General features: G+C 43.3%; 1 non-coding gene across 1 annotated transcript; it reads right to left on the bottom strand.

Annotated features, from left to right (window-relative positions):
- Positions 1-3,315: 3,315 nt before the first annotated feature.
- On the bottom strand, positions 3,316-3,453 carry LOC114807692. Its single transcript, XR_003755767.1, has one exon. It is a non-coding gene; the product is annotated as a small nucleolar RNA SNORA7 (small nucleolar RNA).
- Positions 3,454-9,236: the final 5,783 nt, after the last annotated feature.

Below are 9,236 nucleotides of genomic sequence, written 5' to 3'. Positions count from 1 at the left end.
TTCCTTGTTTGTTTTCCTTCATGATATTTTCCAGTTTCTGAGTTTTCATCAACCCAGTTTTGGTGGTGACTCTTTGAAGGCAGCCTGATCGACATGATTAATTACGACTGTGGCATTTGTTACATATTCATTATATTCCAGGCACTGTACTAACCACCTGGGGTAGATACAAGATAATTAGAGCGGGTTTCAGAGACATACGTATTATTTCTGGCTTTAGGGTTGCCAGTTTCCCCCCTAAACAGCTTCGAGCTTTTCAACTCCCTTCTGAGGTGAGGTTATTAGTTAGATTCTTGAGGAGGCATGTACATTCCCAAGCATAAATTGATCCTGTGACTGGGGAGTTGATTCACTGAAATGTCAGCTGGTTTTGGAAAGTGAGGCGAAGAAGGGAGAAAGACAACCCTAATGGGCGGGGGGGGGGTGGGGGGGGGGGGGAAGATGCTGAGCAGAGAATCCAAAATTATAGTGTTCTTCCACCTGAGCCCCAGGAATCCATGATAGGTATCACTACGCCCCATCCCCTTCTAGTCCCCAAGAGCAAATCTTGAATTTTCTACTTTAAAGTGGAATTTCATCCCAGCCACTCTCCACTTCAAAACACCAAGCAAAGAGCAGGGAAATATATACATATAAATATATGAAGGTATAAATATATGTGTGTGTGTGTGTGTGTGTGTCTAATCCTGGCTCCATCACTTTCTGCTGTGTGACCTTGGGACAGCCACTTAACTTCTCTGGGCCTCAGTGACCTCATTTGTAAAATGGGGATTAAGACTGTGAGCCCTATGTGGGGCAGAGACCGACTCCACCCTGATTAACTTGTATCTACCCCAGTGTTTAGAACAGTGCCTGGCACATAGGAAGCGCTTTACAAATACCATCATTATTTTATATATATTTATTTATTTTGTACTTGTGAGACACACACACCCCTGTCTTCTGAGTTCCAAAACGAAATCATTTAATAGGCAGATTTTTATCAGTCAAGGGTCAATGCTGTACCAATGCATCTCCTATCCGCAGTAACTGGTGCACTTGAGATCTCCCTCTTTTCAACTCAGTCTTCCTAAAGCTTCCGATCTGCCTGTGACACCACTTTCAACACAGACCCCAGGTCTCACTTCTATGCCATATCTACCAGATTACTCATATTAATATCAAGATAGGAGCCTAAACAATTAAGTCGTACAACAGAGTCATTAAAGCGGGCTGGGAAACATTGGTCCTCATCTCCCGTCTTTGTAGGATACATGAGAAGAATGGTTGCCAGGAGAGTCCCCGTACAGCTTCTCTCTGATCGGTTGAAACGGATTAACCATAAACAGGGAATCTCTCGAAGCGACAAGAGAGCAAAACCATGGACAGATAACTGGAAAACAAAGGCATGAGACACATCATCCTGGAACATAGCAAGTGAAACAGAGGCTACACATGACAGTGTCAGTTACGAGGAATTCACTCATCCTACTGAACTGCTTTCGAAAGACTCACATTTCGATTGAACTCAGGAAGGGTCCCCCCGTCACTCGCTTAGAAATGTCATTCTGGATGGGTGCTTGTCACTCATCATATTAAAAACAAAAGCCTAAGCGGTCTATGGATTTAAAGGACTCTTAAGTGTGTGGAGTGATTTAAAATTACTGGAGGGCCTCACATTTTATAGGCACTTCAGTATGGAATTTAAAGCCCTCCAATAATTTTAAATTACTCTGCACCGCACAAAGCAATTTAAATTTATTGGAAGTGAAATTTGGAAACGATCAGGGTTCTGGGCACCGACACACATGCACACTGGTTGAAAATTACTAGAGCACTTTAAAATTTTATAAGCACTTCATTTAAAGGTGATCAGGGCTTTAGCCTGGTATGACGTACAGTCATTTAAATTTGTTGGAGCTCTTCCAATTTCAATTCTAATTTGGAAAATTAAAGCTCCCTTCAAAATACACCAACTTGAAATGATTTCACTTCTTGGAGATTCATAACCCAATTTTTAAAAATATAAATAAATACTAAAGAGTTTTTCAAAGCTTTTACAGAACTAACAGCATTTACCAGAATTCTGCATGTTTTGTTTCAGGGAAATCAGTGTTTCAGGGAAAACATTTCAGATTCGTTTATTTTCCACTATCTAAGAAGTCATGACTAATTATACAATTACAAGGAGATTAGTGTCCAACAGTGGGATTCTAAATGACACTCTGTGGGTGTGTGTATATGCTGTGTCTATACATATACACACACACACAAACACACACACACACATATATATAAAATTATATTATATTCCAATATAATAAATGTCCAACAGTGGGATTCTAAATGACACTCTGTGGGTGTGTGTATATGCTGTGTCTGTACATATACACACACACAAACACACGCACACTCGTATATATAAAATTATATTATATTCCGATAGAATATAATAGAGAAGCAGCGTGGCTCAATGGAAAGAGCCCCCGGGCTTGGGAGTCAGAGGTCGTGGGTTCCAATCCCCGCTCCTCCACTTGTCAGCTGTGTGACCGCGGGCAAGTCACTTAACTTCTCTGGGCCTCAGTGACCTCATCTGTAAAATGGGGATGAAGACTTGTGAGCCCCACGTGGGACAACCTAATTCCCTTGTATGTACCCCAGCACTTAGCACAGTGCTCGGCACATAGTAAGCGCTCAACAAATACCAATATTATTATCATTACTATTACAATCTAGGATTTTAAATGACAAATAGACACATACACAAATATAATAAATCAAAAAAATTGTATTTTTAGGCAAAGCAACTTGTTAAAATCATATCAGGTAAGAAGGGGTGAAACCAACCAAGCTGCTCACAAGGGTAAGACTGTACTCTACAATCAGTAGTACTTACTGAATGCCCATGGACTCAGCACTATACTAAGCGCTTGGGAGAGTGCGAAACAGTGAGCAGACCCAATCCCTGCCCTCAGGGAATTTATAGTCCAGAAAAAGAAGTCTCTCTAGCTCCGCTGCTCGGACTGAATCTTGCGGTCCCTCCCTTCCGGATCAGTCCCTCAAAAGACGTAGTAGGCCGTTGAGAGCCTATTTTCTACCTCTGCCTATACTTGTCTTATGCAGTCGAGTCGTCTTGGACCCACAGAGACGCCACGGACACGTCTCTCCCAGAACGCCCCACTTCCACCTGCAATCATTCTGGAAGTGTATCCATAGACTTTTCTGGGTAAAAATACATAAGTACTTTACCATTGCCTCCTTCCGCGCCGTAAACTTAAGTCTTCATCCTTGATGCTCTCGCATGCCGCTGCGGCCGCCCAGCACAGGGGAGATTTGACTTGTAGCAGATTGCCTTCCACTTGCTAGCCACTGCCCAAGCTAGGAAGGGAATGGATAAGCCTCTGCCCGACTCTCCCTCCTGTAGTCGAGACTGGTAGAGTACTGGGAACTCTCCAGGTGTGACCCTGAGGGGGTTCTGCCTATACTTGCAGAACTGAAAGGCGGAAGCCTAATTAGTCGCATGGGGTGATAGCATCATCCTTGTGTTGCTCAAAAAGATCCTTTTCTATAAGTAGAGCTTGCCAGCTCTGGTGTGCTGCCTAACTTTGGCTTTCTGGAGCCAAATGGCCTTCCGGAGGCCATTTGTCAGCATTCAGCGTCTTCTCTAGAGTAACTCCGGGATTTCCGATGGAGCTCTTGGCCTGCTGGGTCAAAGATTTGCCCAGAGGAGCAGGAATCCTAGCCTGACCCCAGTTTCTATCAGCTCTGTTGGGTCCTTAAGCAGGGTGGCCTCGAAAAGCGTCGTTACAGGCAGGGAACACGCCTGCTAACTCTGTTGCATTGTACTCTCCCAGGTGTTTAGTACAGTGCTCTGCCCACAGTAAGTGCTCAATGAATTCATTCATTCATTGAATAGTATTTATTGAGCGCTTACTATGTGCAGAGCACTGTACTAAGCGCTTGGGGTGAACAAGTGGGCAACAGATAGAGACGGTCCCTGCCGTTTGACGGGCTTACGGTCTAATCGGGGGAGACGGACAGACGAGAACAATGGCACTAAACAGCGTCAAGGGGAAGAACATCTCGTAAAAACCGATGGCAACTAAATAGAATCGAGGCGATGTACAATTCATTAACAAAATAAATAGGGTAACGAAAATATATACAGTCGAGCGGACGAGTACGGTGCCGTGGGGATGGGAAGGGAGAGGTGGAGGAGCAGAGGGAAAAGGGGAAAATGAGGCTTTAGCTGCGGAGAGGTAAAGGGGGGATGGCAGAGGGAGTAGAGGGGGAAGAGGAGCTCAGTCTGGGAACGCCTCTTGGAGGAGGTGATTTTTAAGTAAGGTTTTGAAGAGGGAAAGAGAATCGGTTTGGCGGAGGTGAGGAGGGAGGGCGTTCCGGGACCGCGGGAGGACGTGACCCGGGGGTCGACGGCGGGATAGGCGAGACCGAGGGACGGCGAGGAGGTGGGCGGCGGAGGAGCGGAGCGTGCGGGGTGGGCGGTGGAAAGAGAGAAGGGAGGAGAGGTAGGAAGGGGCAAGGTGACGGAGAGCCTCGAAGCCTAGAGTGAGGAGTTTCTGTTTGGAGCGGAGGTCGACAGGCGACCACTGGAGTTGTTTAAGAAGGGGAGTGACATGCCCAGATCGTTTCTGCGGGAAGATGAGCCGGGCGGCGGAGTGAAGAATAGACCGGAGCGGGGCGAGAGAGGAGGAAGGGAGGTCAGAGAGAAGGCTGACACAGTAGTCTAGCCGGGATATAACGAGAACACCATTGGTGGATTGACTGATGAGTGAGAATGCGTATGAGCATGCGTATGAGTGAGCCCCGCTTTACTCCACTGTCAGTGGGAACAGGTTCAGACATAACCTTCCCACTGTTGTCCACACCAGAAGCATATAATATCGTAGACATGATCGCTGCCCTCAGGGAGTTTACAAATGAGCAGAGAGGGAAACTGATCCTCAGAAGATTGCCTAACCTCCTCCTCAACATTTGGAATCCTGAAGACTTCCTCGATGTTCCCATGATCACAGTCTTTTACGCTCACCCCAAGATCAAAGTGCGGAGGTTTGACTGGTTCATTATTTCAACCAATTCTAAATCACCACTCCAAGTTTCAACAATCAGCTTGGAAGGTAGAATCAGAATATGGCTAACAATCGCCAGTCAGACATTCCCAAACCTCAACACTGAAGTCAAACCTCAACGGCTTCAACTAAGGGCTTCGTTGTCAATTAAAGAATCAATGCACAAGAAATAGATGATCTTTTAAAATCATTTTGAGATGATCCGTCCTACATTATCTGTCCCAAATTCTTCCACTAAAGTGCTCCCGTGTGTATCTAAGTGAATTCTCTTACCTAAGTGGTGTCTCAGGTAAAAGTGCTGAGTTTACCCCAGCAATAGGTAAAAAGTTCACTGGGTTGAGTGCTTACTGAGTTGCAGTTTTTTTCTTACGGATCATTAAATGTATTGGATTATTTCATCGATCTTCCAAGCTAAGTGATAAATTAAAGATGTTTCAGACTTAATTTGCCTATTTCCTGAAGTTCTTTACAAAGACAAAATCTAAGGCCACTTTAAAATGATACTTTCATGTGCACATATACATTAAATAATATATTGAATCAGAAAGCAATTATCTTTTAAAAATTAATTTCTAATTCAACAAACAGAGTTGATTCACAGTAGCTCTAAGTGAAAGAAAGAAATTATAACAATTCATGGAAAAAGTAGTCAAGGTCATGGTTTGGCACGTGAGTCAGTGCTGACTTGATTTTACTTGCAACTGTACTAAGAGTTTGCTCAGAGTAATACAGGTGGGGAGGAATATTTGGGAAGCAGCATGGTCCAGTGGATAAAGCATGGGTCTGGGAGGCAGAGGACTTGGGTTCTAATCCCGAATCTATCAGTTGTCAGTTGCGTGACCCCGGGCAAATCACTTAACTTCTCAGTGCCTCGGTAACCTCTCTATAAATCTGTAAAATGGGGATTATGGCAGTGAGCCCCATGTGGGACGTGGACTGTGTCCAACCTGATTGGCGATACCGAGCCTACCCCAGCAATTTGTACTAGCATTAGGTGTATAGTGCCTGGAACATATAAGCACTTAACAGATGCCACTGTATGAAAGAAAAGGAATGGATACCTGTTTTATCTTTTAAGCTGTCTGGAAGTCTTGCCTCATCAGGAAACCCTCTCTGGGGTCCAGGAGAGGTCGATCTCCTGGCTGGGCTGGTCTCCTCCATGCCATTGTACATCATGGGGGAACACTCATTTTCCCTCCCTCAAATTATTTCCCAATTATTCTGCAACTCTGACTCCCTCCCTCCAGGATAATTCATTTCTTAAACGGAATAGCGGTGAGAATACATGAAGTACTAGGACTGAATTGGACACACTGTACGAAGTGGTTGGGAAAGAGGAAAAGAAACCAAACAAGTATTTCTTGTCCTTGAGGGAGCTTACAATCTAATGGAGAAGTTGGACAGACCAAATGGTTCAAAATGGTTACAAAGAGCCAGAGCAGATGGGAAGCAAAAAGCATCAGATGGGAGGTAGCTGAATATACTGAGATGAAATATCAGAATAAATATTTTAAAGCACAGGTGAACGTACACTTCAGTGTCAGGAATGACTTCATTTCAATCAGAAACACTTAATGAGTGGGTTCTGTGTGCAGAGGACAAGAGATTTAGGAAACAAGACCACTGTCCTCAAGTTGCTTACAATACGATGGCTATTGGGTTGATGTGACTCAGGGTGTGAGATTTCGGTGTGTAGGATTAAGGTGATGAAAAACATAAAAGAAGGAGAAACACATTCAAGAGAGCAACATGCTTCCCGCCAAGAACACTGACACACGTTTTGGCAACCTGGGACCTGTAGCAAGTGGTGCCTGTCTTAGAGTAAATGGGGTAATTACGTATTTGGGTGGCTTAATGTTGTCGAATAATTGGCCACAAATGTGAAATAGGGACTAATAATGAGATTTAATGTATAACCACAGCTAATTCTTCCCTTAAATTAAGTAATAAATATGTGGGATGGTAAGGTAACTGTACATCTTCGTAGGGCTGCAGTTAGCTTCTCCCCCAAAGAGCTTGTGTGACCTAGTTTCCAAGCTGTACAACACTATAAATATGGGTGTAACCTGAAACTCCCAAGTGCTGCAACAAGGGAGCGATTCCACTTGGAGGTTGCTTCATAGGATTGAACTTCACAAATAAAGGAGATGGCCTGTTCCGGTGATATAAGACAATGTAAGGCTATTTTAGGAATTGCAGATGTTCCTGATCTTTCGTATTTTCCCAAAGGCGACACTGCATATTTCACGGATGATTTAATATTCAATTGTTCCAAAGGTAGTCAATCAATAATATGTCCAGGCTTACTTTGTGCAGAGCACTTCACTGGGCCCTGGTAGGTTAGCAAGCGTGATCCCTGCCCTCGCGGAGTTTATAATCTAAGGGGGAAACAGTCGCAAAAATCACATGCAGGTAGTAAGCCTCAGTAGAGTATGTGTGTATAAATGTGATGGACGTTGAGGTGTACACAAGTGCTTAAATGACTTGGAAGTGCTTGAGGTGACATTTTGGGGTGTGGAAGGGGCAGGGTGTGAAGAGACTGATCAGATCTTTCAGAAGGGCCTTGAAGGTGGGACGAGTTCTGGCCTGCTAGATGTAAAGGTGGGGGAGAACGGCAAATTGAAGAAACCTCTGGGGAAAGAAGAAAAACACCCCAGTTTCAGCCTTTCGAAAATAACCAAATGCCATCATGTGGCATGTCTAAATGAGCTCAGCTGAGCCTTTGGATCATCTGAGTCGAGATTGGTGACTATCAAACGGTTATAATTTGGTTTGATATTCGGATATACCGATTTGAGTGTGAGTACCACATGGCATCTCAGCTTTTTTTCCAATTTTACCTTAGACTCATTTGAAGCATGCTTCACTTTAGCTCCTCAATAGTCTACCCTGCACCTGGGGGCTAAAAACCAAAACTTCTTATCTGAACATTGCACATTTCCAAAGCTTCACTTTCTGTAAAGGAGTAAAGGTGTCCTAACAGATGTGCTTTGGTTGATAGCAACAGAAATTAAAATTCATGATTACCACACTAAACCTTTCATGAAAATGACTTCGGATTTGCTTTCATTTAGCCAGGTCTGTATGGTGCAAAACCTTTGCCTATTGAAAATAAATTTGCTACCCAAAAGTTTCAACATGAAGTGAATGCTTCCACCTTTCTCGTTCATCAATGGAGGAAATTGTCAGCCAGTACTGTTTCAAGCTTTCTGATAATTAGCCATCATATATTATAGATATAAATATATATATATATATATATATATATACTTATATGCATAAGCACACATATATACATGAATTCTGCAAAGAGAAATGTGAAGAAATGAACCAATGAAATAAACGATAAAGAAATAAAAAAAAGTCTGCTCAGGGTATCACCCCTGGAGAGGAACCATCCAGCAATGTATAAAGCAAAATTTACTCACTACTCTAATTTACATATCTGCAAAAAAGACAAATTATTCCAGTTCCCGAGCCCTCTCAGAATGGAAACACCACCAAAGCTAGAGAAATAAGCTAACTTTAGGCTCTTTTAGATATTGCAAATAGCCTTGTCTTTGCTTTAAGGTGACTGTACGTTTCATGAGTGTATTTTGGGAACAAATGAATATTAAAATCAACCGTATTTAATCAAAGTTTATTCTGGGACGGGCACTGAATTAGGCACTTCGGAAGGTATAACAGAGATAGTAACCACGAGGTGCTTACAGTCTAACTGAAAGATATTTATTCATTCAATCGTATTTATTGAGGGCTTACTGTATGCAGAGAGCTTGGGAGAATACAACATAACATGGGCCCCGTCATCCTCTCATGAGGAGCAGCAGGAAAGAACATCTAACGGGGCTAGTGGCCCTAGGAGTTTCAGAAATGACTTTGAATTTTTTCATTGAATTTCATTTTTTTTTTTTCATTTTTAATTTTAGAATAGTTAAGCTGTACAGTGCAAGTTCCAGGACAGATCCGCTTGTAAATGTGAACAAACTGGGGCTTTCCAGTGAGGTTACGATTCATCTGAAGCTCATTCATTTCCATGAAATAAGCCCTAGTGGATTAGGCGTGACCCCTTCCCACAGCCCCAAGTGGTAGAGGAACAAGACTGAGGGGAAAACAGCTCCGGAGTAGTTGCCGTTTCCCCGTAACCCTCTACGCGGCCCCTTTCTCGGC

This window comes from Ornithorhynchus anatinus, chromosome X3 (genome assembly GCF_004115215.2).
Source record: "Ornithorhynchus anatinus isolate Pmale09 chromosome X3, mOrnAna1.pri.v4, whole genome shotgun sequence".
In the NCBI taxonomy this organism is placed as follows: domain Eukaryota; kingdom Metazoa; phylum Chordata; class Mammalia; order Monotremata; family Ornithorhynchidae; genus Ornithorhynchus; species Ornithorhynchus anatinus.
This window is presented reverse-complemented; position numbering and strand designations above follow the sequence as displayed.